The 25,394-nt window shown below is 46.7% G+C and overlaps 1 protein-coding gene and 1 non-coding gene across 2 annotated transcripts in view; both read left to right on the top strand.

Annotated features, from left to right (window-relative positions):
• The window catches only part of FAM171A1 (family with sequence similarity 171 member A1), a 134,860-nt gene that overhangs the window by 18,594 nt on the left and 90,872 nt on the right, over positions 1–25,394 (top strand). The gene's annotated exons all lie outside the window — the stretch shown is intronic.
• LOC132660416 (U6 spliceosomal RNA) lies at positions 8,636–8,742 on the top strand. The gene has a single exon (XR_009601767.1). It is a non-coding gene; the product is annotated as a U6 spliceosomal RNA (small nuclear RNA).

The raw sequence follows: 25,394 nt of genomic DNA, 5'->3' as shown, positions 1-25,394 counted from the left end.
TTTAGGGACAGGCAGAAGCAGACCCAGGAAGCCATCGATTGAATCTGGCTACTTTTTCCTCAGATTTTTAGCCTTGCGGTTTAAGAAAGCTACCTAGAAAATGTATTCTCACCTTTTTCAAAGCCTACGTTCAAGAGAGGTAGCTGGTTTAATATGTTCAGGTGTTGGGGCGGAACCCACATCACTTGTGACTTAGAAGGAATTGCGGGCCTTTTTTTAGGTAAGAATTCCCACTCGGTTACTTCATTCATACAATTAAAATATTCATTCATCATGTACTAACTGTGTAGTGAAAACCCTGCGCAGCTCTGAGTGACTTTTGGTTTGATTATCTTTAATTTGCCTGCGGCCCGTCTCCAGCCATGCTGCATATAGTTTTAAGCCAGGAAAAAATATTTCAGGGCAATAGAAACACTGATACCATTCTGGTTCTTGTTTATACTTGACACCGAACTATCTTTTTATACCTTCTTTTTAATAATTTTTAAAATTTATTTACTTACTCTGAGCTAGAGAGCACAAGTGAGGAAGGGGCAGACAGAGAGAGGGAGACTGGATCCCAAGCAGGCTCTGCCCTGTCAGCACAGAGCCTGATGCAAGGCTCAAACCCACGAACCATGAGAGATCATGATGACCTGAGCCGAAACCAAAAGTTGGATGCTTAGCCAACTGAGCCACCCAGGCTTCTGTACCTGTACCTTCTTTTTAATTGGAGTACGGCTGTTATAAACAGTAAAGCTTGCACATTTTTATCGGTTTTATGTTAGTATATGATCTTTAGTTTTGTGTGGATTGCATCTGGAATAAGTCACTTATTGCCTGCTGTTTGGGCTTGTTTAAATAAAGAATAGCTGACCACTGTTACTCAGCTACAGAGTCCCTTTTTTCCCCATAATTTTTTTTTTTAATGCTTATTTTTGAGAGAGGGAGAGACAGAATCCAAAGCAGGTTCCAGGCTCTGAGCTGTCAGCACAGAGCCCGACGTGGGGCTCGAACTCACAGACAGTGAGATCGTGACTTGAGCCGAAGTCGGATGCTCAACCGACTGAGCCACCCAGGCGCCCCTCACCCGTAGTTGTTTTTGTGTTTTTTTTTTAAGGGCTAACTAATGACTAGACTTCTGAGTCACTTTATTCGAAAGACATGGCTTTTGCACCACACTCAGATACCAGCAGCAGGCTGTGCCTGCCGCCCCAGCCGTGTTTTCTTCTCCGTCCCTGTGTGGAAGGTGGGTGAGGCCCTGCTGAGGCAACGAAATTCCTAAGTGGCCTTTTTGTAATTTATCTCCCTGGAGATTCTTGGCTGCCTGCAGAGTCCCAGAAGACCTTCAGGGGGCCGGTAAAATGATGATCCGTGGGAGCATTTGACATTCCACCTCACGAGGGTTGTATGTATTTCTGTTCTGTGCTTTTAAAAGTAGGAGGTAGAGTTGGGTGCCCCCGTCCTTTTCCTCTTGAAACGTTCATCTCCTTGCCTCCAGAAGAAGTACCACGTGTCCAGATGAGAGCCTGGGTGCTCAGGAGTGAGCTCTAGGCTCTACTGGGCCGGGCTTGTCGGCCGCAAACCAGGTTCCTGGAGGGAGTTGGAGGGGGAGGAGGTTGAGAAAACCCCCGAGGCCTGGCCCATCGCATTCCAGCTTTGAGCCCGGAGCTGTGCAGTCAGCACGTCCCAGACTGTGGCTCTGTCTCTCATCTTCAGCAGATCTGGAGGCCTTTCCCCCCACGAGGACATACCTGTGAAACAGCCCCCCCCACCGGACCCCAGAGCCCCCACGTACGATTTCTTCCATTCCGCTGCCAGGAATGCTGCGGTCTGCGCTCAGTGTCCCCACTTGCTCACCCCCACATTCACCCTGTAACCCTCTGCTGCCCATCCCCCTCCCCCACCACTCCTCAGGGACCCCTTTTGCCACAGCCAGCGCTCATTCCCCGGCCCGCTCTCCTCTGACACCGGTACTTCTGTCTCCATGACATGCGGCCCAGCTTCCATGGCAGAGGCGTCTCCTGGCTGGTCTCCTGCCTGGGCTGCCCTTCCTCAGTCCCCATCGGGTCTCCCCTTTCCTCCTCTTCCTCTTGAGAGAAAGCTGTGACCTCGGGCTCCAGCCCTGAACCCCTCAGAGCATCTGCTCCACACTGGGGCCCATTTCCAGCTGTCAGCTGATGGACCCCCAGATCTCCCCCGACCGCCCCCAGGGCAGTCCTCCCGCTTCCCCCTGAGCACCACCTGGGCTTTACTGGCCAGGGGTCTTCATTCGTGGTTGTCCAACATGCTCGCTGTGCTGCACCTTCGGACCCACCCCCCCCCCCACCCCCCCTTGCCCGAGGGCTTTGTACTGACTCATCTTTGCTCTTCCTAAAGCCTCAGGCATCCTCCCCTTCGGGAGCCATCTCTGGCTCCCCCTATCCCTTCCCAAGTCTGTGTGCATACCTTTGCTGTTCATTCAACAAATATTTATTGAATGGCTCCGTATTCCTGGCACTGTTCTAGGCGCTGAGGGCACAGCAGAAAACCCTCCCCGCCCGGTACTGAGCAGTTGTGTGGTACACATGGGCAGTCCGTCCGTCTCTCCTTGAGGCCGGAACTGCCTCCCATCTGGTCCTCAGTGTCTTTGCTGAAAGAGCAAATCCGGTAAGGCCAGTTTTCTCCTCTTTCCACTGTGCCTTTCCTCCACCTCTCTCAGGAGCGAAAACAGGAAAAGAGAACTTCATAATCACAAGATGAGCCAGATAAAATTGCATCACTGTTTCTGGTTTCTGCATCCAGTTTGTTGAATTTTCGTGTGTGAGCGTGGCACAGAGTGTGAGTTGAATGCTTCCTTTGTTTGATAAATTTGCTCAGCTGCGGCCCACAACGAAAGTTTCTCTTCTGCTGTGTCCTTTGTTCGGAGCTGAAGAACCCCGTTCTTTGAAAAGTCACTGAGATGGATACTCTGCTTATATCTTATTCTAGACAGCCCCTATGCCTGGGACTGCCAAAGCATTTGTTGGGAAACAAAACGCAGCGTTTTCAGCTGTTTTTATCTTGTAATACCACCATCCCTTTTTCCCAAAACAAACTCACACAAATTGACTTTGGGACCATTAGCACTGGAGCTGCAGATAAACTATGGACACCCGGTTGAGTGGCATTTCAGACACACAGTGAATAAATTTTTAGTATAAGGGTGCCCAAATCGTGCATGGAACATAATTACACTAAAAATTACTTGTTGGTCATCTGAAACTCAAGCGTAACGGGACATCCTACATTTGAGGTCGCTAAATCTGGCAACCCTGACTGCCAGCAGAAGGCACTTGTTGGGATTAACCGTCTTTTAGCTCTCCTTTCAGTCATGGTGATCTTCCGAGGGACGTCGTCCTCATATTTGGTGAAGGCTCCTGCCTTTGCCGACTGCAATCGCAGCCCCACCTCTGAAGCACTTCTCAGCCCTCATTAAGCGGGAGGAACAGTGACAGGCACATCTTTCAGCCTGGAGGTGTGGGACCAGCTGTGCCAGTGTTGTTTGGTTGGGAAGGTGAGGTCACAGATGTGAACCCAGTCTTCGTTCCTCGAGGCTGCTTGCCCTCTACAGACGTGGAAACAGTCCGATAGGCAAATATATTCAGTTTAGCTCAGCGATAATTTATTACGTATTGGTTTGAAAGGCAGAGAGGGAGATACCGTGTCCCCCTCCAGGATGCTCATGGTCTTGGGAGGGACAAGCATTTCCAGTGGGGCTCAACCCTGGGTGGACGTTATAATTACCCAGGAGCATCAGCAGGATTCACCCCAGAGACTCTAAGTTCGAAGTCTAGGGGGGCCTGAATATGGGTAGTTTTTCCAAAGCTCCCCCCCTCCCCCCGATTCTGTGTCAGCCAGAGCTGAGACATGCTGACTTTCATCTTTGTGTCTTGTCTTGAAATATTCCCCGAGTGTCAGCGTGCAGATAAGGGACAGAACCTCTGCTTATGGAGTAAACACAAGGCAGATTTAATGCTGGGCCATGACTCTAAGGTTGGGTTTCTAAGCTGTTCACGTAATGGCCCAAATGGTCAGAAAGTCATGTGTGTGCCAAATGCATTTTAAAAATTATATATAAATAGGACTGGAGAGGGTCAGACTTGGCATCCTGGAGTCCCTCAAATCGCGGTTAAAATTTTCTGGGAGCTGTAGTCATGTTTATTGCCATTTGTCTTCACCCCTCAAGACTTTTAGCAACGGGATACAGTTGCAGAACTAATTAGGAGGCACCCTGACTGGCAAAGAGTCTAAATCGGCAGCCTGGCTCCGCCGTTCTGCATGCGACAAGCTCGTAACAGTCAGCGCTGGCATTTAATTATACTCGACTTTCCATTCATCACTTTAACCGTCCCAGGTTAACGCCACTACAGTTACATCGACACACTGCACAGAACGAAGGATTGATGATAAAAGTCTTGAGGGGTGACTCCCGGGGTAAAGTGGGCTGGTTTGGTCAGCAGACCGCCTGCGGCTTGCACCTCGCATCACTGTGTCTCCGAGTGTCCTTGAGGACCTCCTGCATCTGAATCCCAGGATGCTAGTTAAATATGCAAATCCTGGGCCCTGCCTCACAGATCAGGACCTCTGGGGGTGGGCCTGCAAATCCTGGACATAGTCCCTGTGGTCCCGATGCTGACATCACGGGGGTTAATCCGAGCAGTATTTTGAGCGTGGCAGACTCAGAAGTCAGACGGAGATAGAAGCCTTCCATTATGTTATTATTGTTGTTGTCGTTACTGTTACTGTTTATGTGGACCTCCCCCTGTTTGGGGGGGCAGCGGCGTCTGACTCTTTGTGCATAAGGGTCCCTTTGCCTCTGTGATGTGCCTGAGGATCTCATGAGCATGCTCAGAAGCACAGGTATGTCCCGGGTTGTCTCCAGCTCTGTGGAGTAGCTGACAAGGTGTGCAGAGCTTGTCTTTCTGAAAGCCGTGTTGCCATGGTATCACTTTCCCCCCTTGATTCTTTCTTCCTGTTGCTTTGAAGGCAGATCGATTTTTTTTTTTACTATGAGCAGAGCCTTCCCATTTAACTCACAAGTAATTACATGTATCTTATCATAGATCTTCATTAATGTACAGTGGAGCTAAAAATAGGATAGTGGGTGTTACCAGCAATTGGGAAAAAACTAAGGAAACTATTAAATAAAGTTTTCAAAATGTGCCTTGTGAAGCCTCTTTTTGCTAATGTGGGTTTTGTACTGATTCGGAGAATGGCTTCTAAGTGTAGCCTTCGGTCTGCTGAAAACAGAACGTGTTACGCTCATCAGTCACCTGGACCAGTGGTTCTCAAGTAGGACTTTCTGTGAGCCAAGCAGAGGTGTTTTAATACCCAAAATGGAACATTTGGGGCTTTTTCCAGGTTGCACTAGAAAATATTATAGTTGAAAATGTTTCTAGTCCGTGCTGTTTATCTCAGTGAGAGAACCTTTGATAAGATGAGTCCTCCCTTACCCCGAATTATAAACTTACTTCAGGTTTGATGTACCTACGACTCTGTGCAGATTCCACTCCCACACCTAGACGTTCTGCCACCTGCGGAGTTCGTCACCCACTGGCATAAGCAAATTTAAAAGCATTAGACTCGGGGCACCTGGGTGGCTCAGTCGATTGAGCATCCCACTTCGGCTCAGGCCATGATCTCACGGTTCGTGAGTTCGAGCCCCATGTTGGGCTCTGTGCTGAAAGCATGGAGCCTGGAGCCTGTTTCAGATTCTGTGTCTCCCTCTCTCTCTGCCTCTCCCCTGCTCCCTCTCTCCCTCTCCCCCCGCCCCTCAAAAATAAACAAACATGAAAAAATTTATAAAAAAAAAAAAAGAAAGAAAATACTGATAAATGATTACAAATTAGATCCACCCTCCCCCCTTCCCCATCTCAGACTCTTGCTTGTTTTTCTGGCCCCATATCAGCTGTCATCTCCTCATATGACTTCTCTGTAGGGTCCCTTAGCACTTCGTACAACCTCCATTACATCACCTGCTGTGTTTCATACATAATGTGCCCCTCGCTGCTCAGTTCCCACTATCTATATATACTCACTATCAAGACCTGCAGAATTGTTTCTCCTAAATTCACGGTCTTGAGTGAAAGCCCAGGTACCGTGTACCCCACCGTGTACACAAGTCTGTGCAAGAGGCTGTAGGGTGGGCTGTAGGTCCCAGCCATTCTCCTGATAGGATGCCGACTCAGGGTGTTTACGAGCATCGTGCCTGGAGTTTGCCAGTTGCTTGACTGTGGGAGCTGAGGACAAAGGCCAGGATGGGCACTGACATGGGCAGCAGGGCTCCTGGCATATGGTGGGTTCAGCGTTTGCAGTTTGGTTGCTCAGACAGAGTCCAGAGTTCTGCAGCATGTAGGACTCTGTAATGTTACTGTGGCAGAAAGTTCACTGTTGTGGGCCATCAGTCTGGTGTGTGACGGGAGTCTGGTCGGCGTGAGGGAGGCCAGCAGCTCTGTGCGCACAGCGGCCCGTCCTCCCCAGCCTTTGCACATGCACAAATACAACAAAATCCCTTCCTGCCTCTTCCTTTTATTTTTTTTTAATGTTTATTTTTGAGAGAGAGAGAGAGAGAGAGTGTATGAGTGGGGGAAGAACAGAGATAGAGGGAGACACAGAATCTGAAGCAGGCTTCAGGCTCTGAGCTGTCAGCACAGAGCCCGATGTGGGGCTTAAACTTATGAACTGTGAGATCCTGACATGAGCCAAAGTCTGAGGTTCAACTGACTGAGCCACCCAGACGCGCTCCTGCCTCTTCCTAAAAATTAACTCTTGAGTATCCAGGAGTCCATACTGCTAGGAACAAATGAATGAACGATTGAATGAGTGAGCAAGCGAGCAAGCGAGTGGAGGAGACACATCCCTTATACAGAAGAACCGAAATAAGTGAGGTCACTCTTCTGCTGTCAAGGTCACAAAACCTCCAGCCCGTCACGTATGAGTTGTGGAAAGTAGAAAGTAATTCTACGATTACTTGTTTCATTAGGAGGAACTGAACAAACAGGCAGGTGACAAAGGTCAACATCAATAGCTGTGTTGATAGTACCCTTGATGTGACAAGAATGACACTTTCCTTCTGGGGTCTTCCTCCTTACACCCTTAATCCCAGTCTAACCGTGAGAAAACACTTCACGAACCCAAACTGGGGGCATTCTACAAAATACCCAGCAGTACCCTCAAAACTGTGCCCAGGTCATCAAGAACTAGGAATGTCTGAGACACTGTCACAGCCAAGAGGAGCCTAAGGAAATATGACAACTAGATGTGATGCGACTCCCTGGATGAGGGCCTGGATCGGGAAAGGGACATTAGGGGGCAACTAAAGAATCTGAATAAAGGAGGAGCTTCGGTTAATGACAGTGTGTCAGCATTGGTTCATTAATTATAACAAATGTACCAGATTTTTCTACAAGATGCTGGGTAAAAGCTATATGGGAACTGTCTCTACTGTCTTTGCAATTTTTCCATAAATCTAAAACTGTTCTAAAATCACATATGTCTTAAAAAAATAAAATAATCCCCAAGGAGGAAGGTAACCGTTGGTGCTGGAGATAGAAGTAAGGTGGTTTTAGAAGGTGATGCCTATTAGCTGAAAATACAAGTTTTATGGGAGAAAATATATGCCATATACCATAATCAAATTTAGGGACTCTTAATACTAGCAGAATATATTCGTCACAGATGTCCTCGATCTCTTTTACTTTGATTTCAGGGAAAATGTATATAAAATTTTAGGTTACTATCGTGAATTTATTGTTTTATGGGCATCAACAAGCAACAGAAGCAAAAGCAGAACCATAACGAATGACTTTGCTAACTGCTATTTCCTTTATTAGTTGGCATTCATTTTTCAGTCTGACATCATATCAGAAGTATTGTTTATTTTTATACGTATTGGGAAAGAGCATGCAAAATAGTGACTGTTCTCCCCAGCAGTTCCAGGTCTGAATCGGAACAAGATGAAATCTGGCTGGTGGTGGGAAGGGTACCTACCAGTTTTAGGATTACACAACTATTAGCATTTCCCCCTGTACAAAATCTATTTTTTGCACATGGGAGATCCAGGCATGAGCACTTAGTTCCTACAGCTCTTTATTTTTTTATTGTTTTTAATGTTTTACTTATTCTTGGGAGAGGGAGAGAAACAGAGCATGAGCGAGGGGAGGGGCAGAGAGAGAGAGGGGGACACAGAATCCGAAGCAGACTTCAGGCTCTGAGCTATGCGGGGCTCAAACTCAAGAGCCATGAGATCGTGACCTGAGCCGAAGTCAGACGCTCAACCGACTGAGCCAGCCAGGGGCCCCTCTATAGCTCTTAAGTTTTCACGATCAGGTCACACTCATCTGAATCAGACCTCAGAGTTAATTGCAAAATGAGTGTTTCCATGAAGACGTTTAATTGGACTTTTTATATAGTCTGCCTGCTAAAAAAAAAAAAAAAAAAAAAAAAAAAGCATGTTGTCTTTTAAGTAGAAGTTTATTTAAAACCATGATAAGTGAGCCATAACAATCTTGAAAGAGGGTTTTTCTTCCCCTCTTTTCCAAAGGCCTTCAGTGTATTTACACTAAAGATACTCTGCGAATACCTTGTTCAGATCCCAGAGGATTCAGTGGCATGAACTATAGTTTAAGAACACTTTGTACTCGCTTCAGGAGCACATATACTAAAATTGGAACGATACAGAGAAGATTAGCATGGCCCCTGCACCAGGATGATACACAAATTTGTGAAGTGTTTCATATTTTGGGGCGCCTGGGTGGCTTGGCTGAGCATCTGATTTCAGCTCAGGCCATGATCTCATGGTTTGTGAGTTCGAGCCCCGAGTCGGGTTCTGTGCTGACAGCTCACAGCCTGGAGCCTGTTTTGAATTCTGTGTCTCCCTCTCTCTCTCTGCCACTCTCCCACTCTCTCTCTGTCTCTCTCTCCTTCAAAAATAAACACTAAAAAAAAAAAAAAAAAAAAAAGAACATCAGACAAGTTTCAGGTTTAGTATGAGGCTACAGGTAAAATATCATTTGCTTACATTTTTTCCCTTAAGAATTCATCTTCCAAGAATTTCTGCTGTGGCTCCTTGACACACAGACCTGAATGTTTCTGTATAGAGATTTCATCAAGTAGTCTCCCTGAGGGAAATAGAGTTTATCAGGTAACTCTGGGTTCTAGTGAAAGGTGACAATGTATTAGTTTATTAATAAATCAGTGTTTATTGATAATTTATTAATAGCCCACACTTCACTGTGTCAAGCATACTTCATGTAACTTTTCTCTCTAAACACTAATAAAAGTCTACACTGCCCCTCTTTTTGCTGGCAGAACCCTGGTTTTGTTCAGGTGTCAGAGTACGTGGGCTCATCCTCAGGGCTGGGGTCACCCTAGTGCAGGACCCCGTTCTGGGGTGTGAAAGCATGTCCCTGTCTGCTTTTGCTTCCTGATAAGTGGATGGCACCGGGGGGAGAGGGAACCCTGTGGCCCGTTTCCTTCTTTTCTACTTGGACACTGTTGTGACAGCCCGTACTCCAGTGATGACACTTTTGACTAGGAAGTGACAAAAAGCCAACCCGCTGAGGGTTGAACCTCTGGAAGAAACCCCAGTTCTGGACAACACTGCCGAGCAGCTAAGCCCGGCCGGCCCCTGCTGCCTCCAGACTTCCTGTTCTTTGGGAAATGTAAACCCCTGCTTGTTTAAGCCACCGCTAGCCTAGTGTTCCAGTGTTCGCAGCCAAAAGCCTCCTTAACTGATGCTGCTGTCTTATCCCAGTTCTACATGTGAAAAAGGGAAGACTTCCCCAGGTGGGAACCCCTTTCTTGGGATTGCATGACTCTAAGTGGCAGAACTGGGTCTCGAACACAGATCCAGCCCCCAAACCCTTGGACTTAACCATGAATGGGTGCCTTTCCTCCAAGACAGGGCTTTGAAACTTTCTCAGAGATAGGTCTACCTGGAGCAAACCTGATCATAAATGAAGCTGTTTCCAAAGTGTTTGTGTCTGCCTCCCTTTTCTTTTCTTTTTTAATTTTTTAAATGTTTGTTTATTTTTGAGAGAGAGAGAGACACACACACACAGTGAGAGTGGGGGAGAGGCAGAGATTGAGGGAGACAGAATCTGAAGCAGGCTACAGGCTCGAGCTGTCAGCACAGAGCCCGCAGGGCTCGAACCCAGGAACCGTGAGATCGTGACCTGAGCCGAAGTCGGAGGCTTAAGCAACTGAGCCACTCAGGCTCCCCTACTGCCTTCCTTTTCTTATAAAACCACCAATCCTATTGGAATAGGACCCCACCCTTAGGACCTCATTGAACCTTAATCACCTTTTAAAGTCCCTAACTCAAAACTACAGTCACGTTGGAGGTTAGGGCTTCAACATAAGAAGGTGAGGATGACACAGATCAGTCTATAGCACACAGCCATACGGTTTCTCTCTTTGGAGAAACCAAAGCTTCGAGAAGTCTCGCCAAGCCCACTGCTGGCAGGTTGTCTCTGAATCTAACACTTTGAAACCCAGCTGTGGTCCTGGCACCCGGACCTAGACCTGTGGAGCACCCCTCCTCAGATTGTTCAGCACTGATTTGAGAACCCCAGGATTTCAGAGCTCAGGGTAGCTAGCTGAGGGTTTGAAAGTGTTATCTTCTTAAAGAAAAGTCAGAATTGGGGGGCTTTTATTTCCAGCATTAATTTCCCACCTGGCCCATGGGTGTTGGGCATAGACCTTTAGAGCAGTCGGTCTCAGCTCGTCCCTGGGGAAGACAACATGGTCCATTCAGACAGAACCACGACCAGAGCTCAAGTGCATTGTCAGAGTGGGAAAGTAGATGCGGTCCGGTCAGTCTCCACCATGTTTAGAAAATTTAGTACTGGACAGTGACCCCTAAATCCTTGAATCTGAGAGCCTGTTTCCTATCAAAATGGTTTATAGCCCCCCCCCCCCACCCCACACACACACCCAAGCATTACACAGTATCATTCGGTAGAGAAAATATGTTGGTCATGTGAGTGTCCTAACCATTCACATTTAATCCCATTTTAGTACCTGAAACCCTTTTTCTATAGGGCTGAAAATAACAGCAGGGAACATACAGGATTTCCTTGATTCTGCCCAGACGCTACCATATCATAGGCCCACACTGATTATCAAACACATCCCCGTTTACGAAATATTAAGTGGAGTAGTAAAGCTACACCTTAAAATCAAAGAATACATTGGGCGCAAGTTTTTTCGGTCCACAGAGAATGTCTCTGCACATAGCTGTGCACTTGAGAACTTCACGTATTACCTGCCCCACAACCCCAACACTGGCCACTGCTGATTTTCAAGTATCAGGTCAAAAGCTTTTCCCTCTTGCATGTGGAAGGCAGATCTATTTCATGGATAAAACTGCCCTTTGGTGCTCCTTTTCCTTTCTTATTTTGGTGTGTGTGTGTGTGTCTGTCCTTCTGGGTATTGCTCAGCCCAGCCTTGCCTCAGGAGGGATATAGAGAAAAACCAGTGACCCCAGTCAACCTGGGTGACAGATGGTGGCCTTGAACCCTGTAGGCTTCCCTCTCTCTCAGCTCCGTTTTTGAGGGTACTGTGCTCTGAATAACATCCTTTTCATTACTGCTCCCTCCTCCCTGAGAATACTGCATTGTTGACTCAGGTATAAATGACAGATTTCACAGTGGTCACTCAGAAGGACCTCTGACACCAGATGCTGTATTAAGTCCCAGTTGTTGAGTAAGAATCTAAGGACACTGGCAGAGAATGAAAGAATTTCTCTGTATTACAAGTCAAGGTAAATAATAGAAGGTTAAATGAGTCAGAAGCTTGAGTCTAGTAGAAGATAAAAATGAACCTAACCTTGATTACCAATCTTAGGAATTTATTCCCACTTTCTCACTCACTTTTTAGTCTGTATCAGAGGGAAAGAAAGCAATACATCTCCATGTACATGCTTTTACGCCACCTTGATGGAAACAAAGATAAAAGTATTGTACTTTCAAGTTGTGATTCAAACAAGTTTAGCATTTGATGTTTCAAATCTCAACACTAGTGCTATATAGGTATATATACGTCTTGTAAATGTTAAATGGCTTTTAAAATTTAATTATCTCCTTTGGCCCAAGTTTTGTTTTCCTTCTGTTTGAAAACCCTGATGAGGTACTTTAAGATGATGATTTTTGGTTTTTTGGCAACCAAAAAAAAAAAAAAAACCCTTTCCATTAAGCAAATAGATTTCTTACAGCAGCATTTTTTAATGTAAGTTTATTCTCTTAAAATTTTTTTCTTTTTCCCTTTTGAGCCCCTTCACCCATTTCTCCCATCCCACCCCTGCTGCCTCCTGAAGTTACCAATCTCTTCTCAGTATGTATGAGCTTGTTTTGTTTGGCCTTTTTGTTTTCATTTTTATTTTTTTAATTTTTAATGTTTAGTTTTCTTGAGAGAGACAGAAACAGAGGGTGAACAGGGGAGGGGCAGAGAGAGAGGGAGACACAGAATCTGAAGCAGGCTTCAGGCTCCGAGCTGTCAGCACAGAGCCCAATGCAGGGGTCGAACCCACGAACCGCAAGATCATGACCTGAGCCAAAATGGGACGCTCAGCTGACTGAGCCACCCAGGTGCCCCTGTTTGTTTATATTTTAGATTCCATGTATAAAAGAGATCATGTGGTATTTGTCTTTCTCTGTCTGACTTATTTCATTTAGCATTATACTCTCAAGGCCCATCCATGTTGCAGATGGCAAGATTTCATTCTTTTTCGTGGCTGAGTAATATTCTCCTGTGTGTATGTGTGCGCACGTGTGCGTGTCTTGAATGTTCTATAAATGCATTGTGGCATTTTGTTAAATTTAGTGAGCTGTTCCAACAGAGTATAAATGAAAGTAAGATTACTTGCTGTGGTAGTAAACCACCAAATGTTTCATAGATTGAACTTTTTGTAAATCAGTTGTTTAAGGTTTAAGAGATGCCAGCCCCAATCTTCTGATTCCTAGAGCAGCCTTGATGCCAGGAGTATTTATCAGCAGTAAGTGGCGAGCCAGGAGGTGATCGTGTCTCCTCTTTGATCACAAGACCAACTTCTAAAATCCAAGGTCAGAGGACATTTTCCATTTTTCTAGAGCTCTATTTCTCATTAAAAAGAGGAGGGGCTGCCGAAGAACCTTACTGCTGTTAAACCACTCCTCAAAAAGGTTCTGTAAAGAGAAACCTTAGTTTCACTGCAGCCAGAATAACAGAGTTGTAACATCTGGGTGAGTTCGTCTGTAGTGCCACGTTTAGGATTGGGAACACAAAGGAAAATCAGGAGCTGTAGGTCTGGGAGGAGGAATTCTGTGGCACAAGGTCTTTGGATGTTCCAGAGGCACATCTGAAAACTGGGCTAGTGAATCCAGTAGGAAGGCTGATGCCAACACCTTGAATGTTGAAATGGATCCCCAGGAAGCAGGGAAACAGTGACCAGGAGGTTGAGAAGCTATAGGGGAGAGAGTTTTAAAAGCATGAGTGGCCCCTGATCCCAGACCCCAGGAGCAGAGAGCCCCAGAGTGACACTGAATGGACAGATGTCCCCAGGACCCAGGGGTTAGGTGGGGTTAGGGGCGGTAAGAAGAGCAGCTGGGGGCTGCTGGGAGCAACGTTAGATGGTGACACGCAGCCTATCTCGTGGCGTCAGTGACGATAAAGTGAAAGCTGCTGTATGTGCATGAGGTCTGTGCTCAGCTCTGTGCTGGTGGTGTTGAGCAAGGTGGGGGGGTGTTGATCAGCTTGTTAGGACACCCCTTAATAGATCCTGTTCACCTTTTCTTACTGTAAGCACCCCAAGATCACAAAGTGATTCCAAACTGTTCCTTCCTACCTAGACCCAGACCCAGGCAAATTAGCTGAAATTCATTGCTCTAAGCTGATCTGTTCCTCAGATGAAATTTGAGGAGACTTGTCAAGGAGATCAGGAGGAGGGAACAGACGGTGTCAGATCGTAGAGGATAAGCGAATAGAGCAGCTGGAATGCTCTGGACCTTCTGCAAGCCTGGGCCCTGAGTCCCTGGGACTTGATTTGTGTTCGAAAGCCTACATCTATGAGTTTGTTAATGACACTAGTTATTTCAGGTTGGTAAGTCCCGTCTAGCTCATGAAGACGTTGTACTTGAATCACCACTGCCACGCGGTAAGATTGGAAAACCCTTTACATATATATCATGCAAAAGAGAGCCTTGGACAAGCAGCCCTCATATCAGAATCTGCCCTTCTGTGGAAGAATGTGGCCCTATCTCTGCTGGAGGCAAACTGGCATTGGGAAGTATAAAAACTCTCTGGCTTAAAAGAGAGGAGGAGTAAAAGAGGAACTGCTGGGCATCACTGACTTTGAGGAAATGCCAGGTAAACTAAATATTATTTCTCATGCCCTAGAAAGGAAAATACCAGATCGATGCTTGGTTATGTCTCTAAGAAGTCGAGTTTAAAATACAAATGCCTCGGGGTGCCTGGGTGGCTCAGTCGGTTGGGCGTCCAACTTCGGCTCAGGTCACGATCTCACGGTCCGTGAGTTCGAGCCCCGCATCGGGCTCTGGGCTGATGGCTCAGAGCCTGGAGCCTGCTTCCGATTCTGTGTCTCCCTCTCTCTCTGCCCCTCCCCCATTCATGCTCTGTCTCTCTCTGTCTCAAAAATAAATAAACATTAAAAAAAATTTTTTTAATACAAATGCCTCTAAATGCTAGTACTAGTTTTTAAGTTTTCTGGATAATTACACTTGAGTTCTTAAGTCTTAACTGTGTTTTTTAAAAATATAAAATCAGTGCTGTTTTCAGCACATAGGAGCATATATTTGGTTTTTGCACATGGGATATTCCCAGTAATTTCCAACCAAAGCTTTGTGCCCGAAGTGGGTAAGACATGGCTGTAGAAGCTGGGAGTGTGGTGGAGTGTGTTTCTAGAGCTAACTTAAAATATTTAGGGGCGCCTGGGTGGCTCAGTTGGTTAAGACTCGGACTTTGGCTCAGGTCATGATTTTGCAACTCATGAGTTCAAGCCCTACATACGGCTCTCTGCTGTCAGCTCTGAGCCCACTTCAGATCCTCTGTCACCCTCTCTGCCTGTCCCCCACTCGAGCATGCTCGAAATAAACAAAATAAACATTAAGAAAAAAAATTTTAATTAAAAAAATATATTAAGATGTTGGTCATTCCATTCTTAGATTGTCCTTTTCTCTTATACAATGTACAAAGATTTCTCTGGTGTCTGCCTGCTCACTGTGGTAGGCAGAAGATCCTTGTAGAACCGGGAAGGACAGGGTGATAGATATGGTGGAAAGTCCTTTGGAGTTGAGTTAGAAGACCAGAATCTTCCATCTCCTGGCTTTTTATTCCTGTGAACTTGAGGAAGGTCCTCAACTTTTGCAGACCTCAGTTCCCTCACTTGCAGCACAGGGCTGACCACACCTCCCGGGCACCTGGGATGGTGCCACGTTCCATTGAGATCATGCGTGTGCGAGCATGCTATAGAGGCTTCGCATGCCAACACGGTTCTTCTTAATGAGTGCTTCTGGGACAGTGGTGGAGAAGGTTCATAAAAGACTGCCTGTGGGTGGCATTCACATGCGTGCCAGAAGGAATTTACTAAAAAGCTTTTGATTGGTAGCCTGCTTTTGTTTACTGTTTAGGGTGATCTGATTAATAATGGCTGAAAGAAGTCTTCGTGCTAATCTGTGGAATCTGAATATCTGTCGCGTCTCTTCCCTTCACTATATGCATAGACGCCTTTCTCCTTTTTCCTCTTTCATTCCCTTTTGCCCTTCCGTCGCTCTTGAAGATGGTTTTCCATAACTGTAAAAGTATTAGGGAATCGTGATCTTGACAATATAGTGAAATAATTCAGTCCGGAATAGACCGAAGCTTATTGTTGATATCAGCTGTCTCGGAGGAGGAAAATATTCACCAAGCAAATTAAACCACTCGTCAGTGTTCAGCCACCTGCGGTGCTGTCCTATGCGGTAAAGAAAATGCTTTTCTTAAATGCCTCCTGCAACAGGACTTCTTCAGGTTACAAGTAAAAAGAAACGCAACTCAAGGGCGCCTGGGTGGCTCAGTCGATTAAGCGTTCAACTTTGGCTTAGGTCATGATCTCCGGGTTCGCGAGTTCAAGCCCCGCATGGGGCTTTGTGCTGTCAGCATGGAGCCCACTTTGGATCCTCTGTCCTCCTCTCTCTCTGCCCCTCCTCTGCTTGTTCTCTCTCTTTCTCTCTCCCTCCCTCCCTCCCTCTCTCAAAAATAAATAAACATTAAAAAGAAAGAAGCACAACTTAAGGCTGGCTTCAGCAATGAATGGAGGATCACTTTATGAAACTAGAAAACCGAAAGGCACCGTGCTGGGGCCGCCAGATACTGATCTGGCTTAGCAATGCCGCTGAACGTCCTGGTTTCTTTTCTCCACCTGCTTTGCTTTTCTTGGTGTCAACCTGATTCTCAGGATCTCCCCTTGGGATCCTGCATGTGGCTTCTGGTGGGTCATAGCACCATCTGCACCACTGTCCCCAGCATCTCCAGAAGAAGCTCTGTCATTCGTGCTTACTGCTTCTGCTCAGGTCATGTGCCCAGGACAGAAATCGTGGGGGAGGAGAAGGGAAATGGGCTCTGCCAGTTGCCATAATCCGGATCATGGGTCTCAGCCCTGGAGCCAAATAGAATCTCCACAGGATGTTGGGGACTCCCCATCAACAGAGGTGTCCCTGCATTCCTTACCTATTCATTACGGATAGTTGGTCAGGATTCCTGTTGATAAACTCTTCATTATTAGTTCAAGTTAGTATATGTATTTTAAACTCAGAAATGAGTGTCTGTAAAAAATACACGCACGCGCGCACACGCACACACACACACACACACACTGCACTTGGTTTTTTACATTGCTCTGTGCCCTCTAACCAGATTCTCAGCCTTTCTGCCCACGTCATGCTTAAGGGTTTCCTTTCACCTGTGGTTGTAGCAGAATCTGGGCCACGGACACAACCACGGGGACTTGCTGCTGCCGTGGCTTTGCCAGGGCTTCCTATTTATTGTGTGACCGAGGGCGGATTACTTAACCTCTGAGCCACAGGTTCTTTGTGAATTTTGTCCTCTTTACAAGGTTGTTTTGAATATTTTCTGAGCTGCAAGGACATGTGGTTTCTGATCTCCACCCTGATAAGTCAGAGGCCAAGTGCACTTCTGCCCTGGGGATGTCAGCTTCGGTAGATGCTAGAACCACATATGGAGACTCTTGCCAAGGCCTGAGCTGTTTGAACAACAGGTTGCCAAATCCCTGGGGCTGGGTAGGGATTGGAGACAAAAATCGGTGAGGAAATCAAGGCAGCCGATGAAGGAAGAGTGATCACCTCGACCCAGCAGAGGCAGCCAGACTCCTATACTGCCACAGCCCAAGAAGACTGGAGCTCAGGCTAATTCTGATCCAGGAGCGGGTGGGGTGTGAAGAGGGGCAGCTCCAGCCGTTCTCACGGGGTATCGCCGTTCCCATACTTAGAGCGTTACACTTCAGGGCACCTGCCTACTCCTGTTCAGAATATCCCAGTTTCTGATGAAAACCAATACGGTAAAACCTTGGTTTGCGAGCATAATTCGTTCCGGAAACAGGTTTGTAATCCAAAGCACTCATATATCAAAGCGATTTTCCCCGTAAAAAGTAATAGAAACTCAGATGATTCATTCCACAACCCAAAAACATTCACATAATAGTGATTACAGTACTGTACTATAATACAAAATCATAAAGAAAATACAAAATATAAAGAAAAATCAACAACCTGCACTTACCTTTGAAAACCTTCATGGCTGTTGTGAGGGAGACAAGAGAGCAGAGGGTTATTGTGTAGGACAACTTTCACTATCACTAACGGAATCACTGCTGTCTACTAGCTCAACGGAATCTTTTTCTTTTCGCGCAACTTTAACGAGGAACCTGTCCAATGACACTTGCTTTTGCCTCCTTTTGAAGATTTCGTGGAAACGTGACATTGCGTTGTCATTAAACAGATTCATCGTTTGTGCTGCTAGAACCTCATTCGGGTGATGCTTTTCTACAAAATTTGCACCGTTTCCCACGTTTTACACCTCTCCCTAATCTCATTTGAAGCGAGGGATTCCTGCATCTTTTGTCCTCCTCCTCTGCAGACGAGATACAGATGTAGACTTCTTATAAAACCTTGAAATTTCGGCCACTCGCATCCCTCGATCGTGCTTCTCGATTTCCTTCTTAACTTCCACCATAATCATCTTCTTCTTAGCGCCTTTCTTTTCAACCTTTTTCTGCATGGGGGCCATTGTATATGCTCGCACGGATGTTGACTACAGTACTAATAAACTTGTCATATACCATATTTAATGTAACTGGCAATAAGGCAGCACAGGAAAGGGTGTATATCTGCAGGCAGCCTGACCTAGAATGAAGCAAAGCATTCCTAAGCCTCCTCTTGTAGAGAAAAGCAAAGGACTGTCCCTCGGTGCTTTGGAGTGACAAAAAACACACTACTGCCAGTTGTGGGCGCCCTCCGACGTTCTGAAAAATCACTGATTTCTGCCAGACACTGCGGCCTGAGACGGAGCATCCAAGCATGGGAGACAATCACCCACAATCCTGCAGTGAGAGAGAGAGAGAGAGAGAGAGAGAGAACCATTGGCTCATTGCGACCATGTGACATCTGGCGTCATGTACTACTCATATTGCAAGACATCGCTCGTTTATCAAGTTAAAATTTATTAGAAATGTCTGCTTGTCTTGTGGAACACTCGCAGAACAAGTTAATCACCATCAAAGGTTTTACTGTAATGTAAAATTTATTTTTAAAAAGATTTTTTCTTATAGGTTATGAAAGTACTGATAGATTTAAGCAACGAGACAAGTTTCCCTACTGAGAAAGATAGAATGTCCAATTAAGTAATCTTTGCTATCCTCGTAGAAATAATAATAGTAGCTAAGAGCTGGTAAGCACTCAGCACATGGCAGGCCCTGTTCTAAGCATTGTGTGTGCATGGACTTGATATTCCCCTAACACCTGTGAGGTAAGTGGTCTGGGACAGATAGGTAGCGGCCTCCAGGCTATTTAGCTAGCAAGGAGCAAAGCTGGGAACTAAACCCATCTCTTCTGGTTCCAGAGTCTTTGACCAGCACCCCACACCACTTCCTAGTGATTTGATCTCCGTTAATTTTGTGTTTCAGGGGAACGCTTCATCTGAAATTTAGAGCTCGTATCGATTTTTGATGGGTACTCGAGGGAAGAGGGAGACAGTTAATCATTTCGAATGCATTGTTGCCACATTTTAGTGGTGAAAAACCACCAGGTGTGGCTGTGTCCTCCTGCCCCCAAAAAAACAAGAAGAGCTAGAAGCTGTCACTCCCACCAGAGGTAGCCATGTGAGACTTATTTTTAATTACTCACTGAGCCTATTTCAACAAACCAACTGTGAACACAGTAGTGGGTTACAGGAGAGGCAGGGGGAAGACACAGGACTCCAGTCGATATATACAAGGTTGTTCACAGAACATAAAATAGAAGAATCTCAACTTTTGCAACTGATAAATCAGAGGACACTTAGAGTGAAAGGCGATTCTTTTACTGAACAGTTCATCGTAGATTTCCTCATCCTGGGTGCCCTCCGAGTGCTTACAGGGAGGATGTGACCTGGATGTGCTTCATCTGCATGAGGTTGAAGACAGAAACATAGTTTATAAGTAGGAGTCTGAGGTAATAATGGTTTAAAACTGAATATGAGAAGAGAGAATGATGGGATTGTCCAAGCAATTTCTCTTTACCTTTTAGGACTCATCTTCAAGTGGGTCAGAGTAAAACAGCACTTACCCTCGGTCGTCACATGCCGCATCCGCCCCTGCCGTTCCCCCAGAGGTGGCATTTTGGCCCAGTCAGGAGGGAAGGTGAGCATGTGCTTTGGAGACAAAGAAATAGGTTCTGAGTTCTGAGGTTTCGCAAGTCTTAAAGCCTAATTCTGGGGCTGCCTGGGTGGCTCAGTCGGTTAAGCATCCGACTTGATTTCAGCTCAGGTCATGATCTTGCAGTTCATGGGTTGGAGCCCCAATCGGGCTCTGTGCTAAACAGCTTGGAGCCTGGAACCTGCTTCAGATTCTGTGTCTCCCTCTCTCTCTGCCCCTCCCCTGCTCACACTCTGCCTCTCTCTCTCTCAAAGATAAATAAACGTTAAAAAAAAAAAAAAGCTTGGGCACCTGGGTGGCTCAGTCGGTTAAATGTCTGACTTCGGCTCAGGTCATGATCTCACGGTTTGTGAGTTCGAGGCCCACATCAGGCTCTGTGCTGATGGCTCGGAGCCTGGAGCCTGCTTCAGATTCCGTGCCTCCCTCTGTCTCTGCCCCTCCCCATCTCACACTCTGTCTGTCTCTCTCTCTCTCTCAAAGATAAATAAACATCAAAAAAAAAAAAAAAAAAAAGCTTGGGCACTTGGGTGGCTCAGTCGGTTAAGCGTCTGACTTCGGCTCAGGTCATGATCTCAACGGTTTGTGAGTTCGAGCCCCACATCGGGCTCTGTGCTGATGGCTCGGAGCCTGGAGCCTGCTTCCGATTCCGTGCCTCCCTCTCTCTCTGCCCCTCCCCCTCTCATGCTCTGTCTCTCTCTCTCTCAAAATAAAGCTTAAAAAAAAATAGAACTAAAAAAGCTTAATTCTGCCAGAGAACACAGCAAGCTTTAAGAAACCCAGAGTCCCAGCAGAACAGAAGCAGACTGGAGGAGAGTTAGAGGCATAGCACATGACACATCTGTCTAATGATCCGTAACTACCAGGAGTCAAGTGGGTAGAACCCGAGCATAGATCAGAAGTGGCTGAGGTGCACAGTGTCAGGGGCAGAAGGGCCTGGAGGCAGGGGGCAGAGAGGGTGGAACTGAGCCAGGCCTGGACGGGTGGTGGGGTTTGGGCGGACAGAGCTGAGAGGAGAGGCCGGGAGAAGGGCTGGGGCGAAGGTACAGCCGCATGCTGGGGACAGTCAGGGGTCTGAAGTAGGGTTGGAAGGATGGGGTACAAGACAGGAGCCGGGATGAGGCTGGCTGGGTCTGTGAGCCACAAGATGCAGCTGAGATGCACAAGCCCAGTTAACTGCTGCCCCCACGGACAAGTCTGGAGCAGAAAGGCGAGCTGGCAAGACCTCTTGAAAGAAAGAGGCATTTACCTTAGGAGGCAGGTGGTTGTCCTCCGCTTACCTGGAGGCGGAGCTGGGTGTCGTGAGCACTCCAGGCTGGCCGGGTCACCGGCGCCCACACGTGGAACGCGGGCTTGGTGCCGTGCACGGCTGGTGGGTGCAGGGCCAGCGGGTGCACGGTTAGCAGATGCACAGCCGGCGGACCCCCCGAGCCTGCCACACAGCCCTGCCCTGGATGCCGAGGGCTTGTTTAGAGACATCCTCTCTCCCATTGGCATCGCCAGTTCTTGCTGGCCGGTAGCTGATTTTCATTCAAGATTCCATTAGCCACAGAAGCGCAGAAGGAAAGTTCCCTTTCTGTGAGACTGAAGCTCTGGAAAGATTCGGCTAAGGCCAGCCACTGAAGAAAGTTGTGGATGGAATAACAGCCCTAAGAGTGGAAGGTCGTCAGGGGCCGGAAGGATTCGGGGCGGGTTGCTTTTCAGGTGTGAACTTTTCAGGTTCTCTCTGCGGTTAAAATGAAACCGGAAATCGCCGACTGTGCCCTCTGTGTGTAGACTTTGCAAGAAAGGTGCCGCGGGACTGCGTCAGAGAAGGAGGACAGGGGAGGAGAGCGCCTCTTACTCAGATGTACCCGGCTTGCTCCTGCCACTTACGGGTCATCAGCCCCTGTGTGTGCTGTGCCCCTGCCGTGTCTCCGGTCTTAGCGCTTTCGTCGCTCTTCCATTTTGTTCTGGGTCCTCGGGTACAGGGAACAGGTGCGGGGGGGGGGGGGGGTCGTGCGGCGGGGGCGGGGGGAGGCATCAGTACAGATGCTTCTGCTCAGAGATCATGCTTCCTATCATGACAGCACGGATCCGGATGGGCTGATTCGGTTTTTTTTGTGTGTGTGGTTTTTTTCGTGGGCTCTTTTCTCTCAGCCTTGCATCTGAGGCTCGAAGAGACACCGGCGGTTAAGTAGATGTTCAGATCGTCGCTAGGAGACCTCTTCGCCGTTCCGCGGGTAGATGTGTGTGACGTGAGTCAAACCACCACTGGAAACAGACAGTGAGTCCGAGCCGGGCATGCGTGATAGACGGATAGTGCATGAGGCCGCCCGAAATGTTTTAGCGCCCGGCAGAGATGGTGATTGCCAGAGATACAATTAAATGTGGAATATTAGCATTATGTTATGCCCTGGGAATAAAATACATTCGATGGCGATATATAAAGAATGTTTCCCCCGAGGAGGATAAGAGGGTGAACCTCTTAAAAAATGTATCCTCAGATGGGCGCCTGGGTGGTTCAGTCGGTTAAGTGTCCAGCTTCAGCTCAGGTCACAACCTCGTGGTTCGTGAGTTAGAGCCCCGCATCGGGCTCTGTGCTGAGAGCTCAGAGCCTGGAGCCTGCTTCGAATTCTGTGTCTTCCCCTCTCTTCCCTCCCCCACTCATTCTCTGTCTCTGTCTCTCTCTCAAAAATAAATAAACATTTGGGGCGCCTGGGTGGCTCAGTCGGTTGAGCGTCCGACTTCGGCTCAGGTCATGATCTCAGGGCTGGTGGGTTCGAGCCCTGCGTCAGGCTCTGTGCTGACAGCTTGGAGCCTGCTTCCGATTCTGTGTCTCCCTTTCTCTCTGCCCCTAACCCACTCTCATTCTGTCTCTGTCTCTCTCAAAAATAAATAAACATTAACAAAATTTTTTTAAAAGATAAACATTAAAAAAAAGTTTCTTTAATGTATCCTTGGAGGACTGGGGGAGGATCTGGGCTGCACAGGGATGGTCTCCCGTGCCTGCTTGCGTGGACTGCCTCTCTACTTAAATAACTTCATCTTCCCTAAAGAAGAGATGGAGAAGAGGAGTGGGGTCTCAGTTGGGCATAGGCCAAGTCGCTGCCTGGGCGTTAAACTCCCTGTTAATCAAATCAGACATGATGCATGCCAGTTTCCATCTCGAATATTGCACATTTTGGGGTGGAGATTAGGACTCAGGTTTATCTTGCAGTCACTCATTTCACTGGCCACCTATTTATGGGTTTCAAGAATTCTAACTAAAAGTTATGTGGTGGCACTCTTGGAAAACTGATTAACCACCAGCCCTCTCGTTTTTGATGCCCCACTTTGAATTGGTTTCCACTCTCTGTGGATTTTTTCACCATGGTGTATTTTTAGTGGTACTGAATGTAGAAGCTTTTCCTGGCAAGTAGATAGATACTGGTTTTAAAGTGTTTGCACTGGGGGTGCCTGGCTGGCTCAGTCAGTAGAGCATAGGACTCTTTTTTTTTTTCTTTTTTTAAGTATTTATTTTGGGAGAGAGACAGCGCAAGTGGAGTAAGGACAGAGAGAGAGGAGAGAGAGAATCCCAAGCAGGCCCCGCAATGTCAGCGCAGAGCCTGATGCAGGGCTCGAACTCATGAACTGTCAGATCATGACCTAAGCCAAAACCAAGAGTTGAAGGCTTAACCAACGAGCCACTCAGGTGCCCCAAGCATAGGACTCTTGATCCCAGGGTCATGAGTTCAGGCCCCACATTGGGCGTGAGCCTACAGAAAGGAAGAAAGTAAGGAAGGGAGGAAAAGAAGAGAGAAAGGAAGGAAGGGGGGGGGGGAGGAAAGGAAGGAAGGAAGGAAGGAAGGAAGGAAGGAAGAGTTTGCACTGTGTTTAAAGATTTTTATAATTGTTGAAACTAGACAAGATGCTGAATCACACTGGAATCCTAATACCGTGTTCTTTTCTCCCAACTATATTATCCCCCACTTACTTTAAGTAAAATCACAACATGTAGGGTAGAAGATACTGTGGTTCCTTTGACAAGATTATATTGATTGTGGAGGTATATGCTTTGGGTTATTTTAGCCTGATACTGTTATGCATCTGAATCCTATGGTTTGCTCTCTTTTTTCTAATTCTCTCTGACCCACCAAATAAATTTATGATTATAAGTTGGCTTCTTGGACACCTGGGTGGCTCAGTTGGTTGAGCGTCCAACTCTTGGTTTCAGCTCAGGTCACGATCTCACGGCTCCATGCGTTCAAGCCCCACAGTCAGGCTCTTCACTGGGAGTGCGGACCTTCCTGGTATTCTCTGTCTCTCCCTCTCTCTCTCTCTGCCCCTCCCCCACTTGTGCTGTCTCTGTGTCTCTCAAAATGAATACATAAACTTAAAACAAACTAAGTTGGTTTCTTGGGCTGGCCTAGCTTTCAGGGGAGAGAAGGTACCACTTATCCAATGAGAGTATTGCCATCTTATAGAGAGGTAGTAGTACTTCCTACTGCAAAGGAAGACTTTGGCATTTTGTTTCCATACTTCAGTCCGTCAGCCTGGTAAAGGTGAGTCCATCTGGGTGCGGGGTCTCCACCAGGGCTGTAGGCCAGACCTGGACACTGACACGCATTTCCCAGGATGACCCCAGTCCATGAGACTGCTTACTGGGCAGCTTATTTGCTACTCCTGGAAGAGCTCTGTCATCCTCACGCTTCTCATTTGAAACATTAATAGTTTCTATTAAACAGTTTGGGTAACGGATTAACAGTGTCAACTAAGGATCAGCGCATTTGAATGAATGCTGCCTCCTATTGGCAGTAACTTAAAGGGAATCAGCCATATCTCCACCAGGGAAAAGTCAGGTGCGTGGAATAGCTTTCACCTCAAAGCTATCTCCTTTAAATCCACAGTTTATGTTATCTAACAGGGTGGAACGTGATACAAAAAAAAAAATTAAAAGAAGAATCATCTTTTTTCTTTAATGCTCTTAAATAAGACTAGTCTGAGTGTTGGAAAGCATTCTGGAAAAGAAAACCTGGTAGCGAACCAAATAGAAATCTCTTGGCAGCTGACTCCCTCTCTCCAGATGTATTCAGTTATTGAACAGCTGTCAAAGAAAGCAAAGCATTATTTGTCCATTTAGAACAATTTCAGAAAGCTCTCTTTAACCCCCAGTGGTATTTTTCTGCAGCCTTCTAATCTCTGCGAAGGTTTTAAAAGATCTAACAACCCATGCTTGTATAAGGCCTGAGGTTACCACTGGAGCATAAAGAGAAGCAGTTAGTGTTCATGGGAAAGGAATTATAACCGCTAGAGTTTTTAGTTCCTGCAAAATTTTGCACCATGGCACATAAACATATATAGCTGTGTTGGCTCGGGGTCAACAACAATATCTACTCTTTGTTTCTCCACTATATGATAAATAAGGTAAGATAAAAATCAGAGCTCTATGTATTCCTCGCATAACTATGGAGCTGGAAACAACTATCTGGTCAACTTCTGTTCTAAACATTTCATCTTACAGTGGGACTGAGTCTGT

Source organism: Panthera onca, chromosome B4 (genome assembly GCF_046562875.1).
Source record: "Panthera onca isolate mPanOnc1 chromosome B4, mPanOnc1 haplotype 2, whole genome shotgun sequence".
In the NCBI taxonomy this organism is placed as follows: domain Eukaryota; kingdom Metazoa; phylum Chordata; class Mammalia; order Carnivora; family Felidae; genus Panthera; species Panthera onca.
Note: the sequence above shows the minus strand (reverse complement) of the source record. Positions and strands in the feature narration are given on the sequence as shown.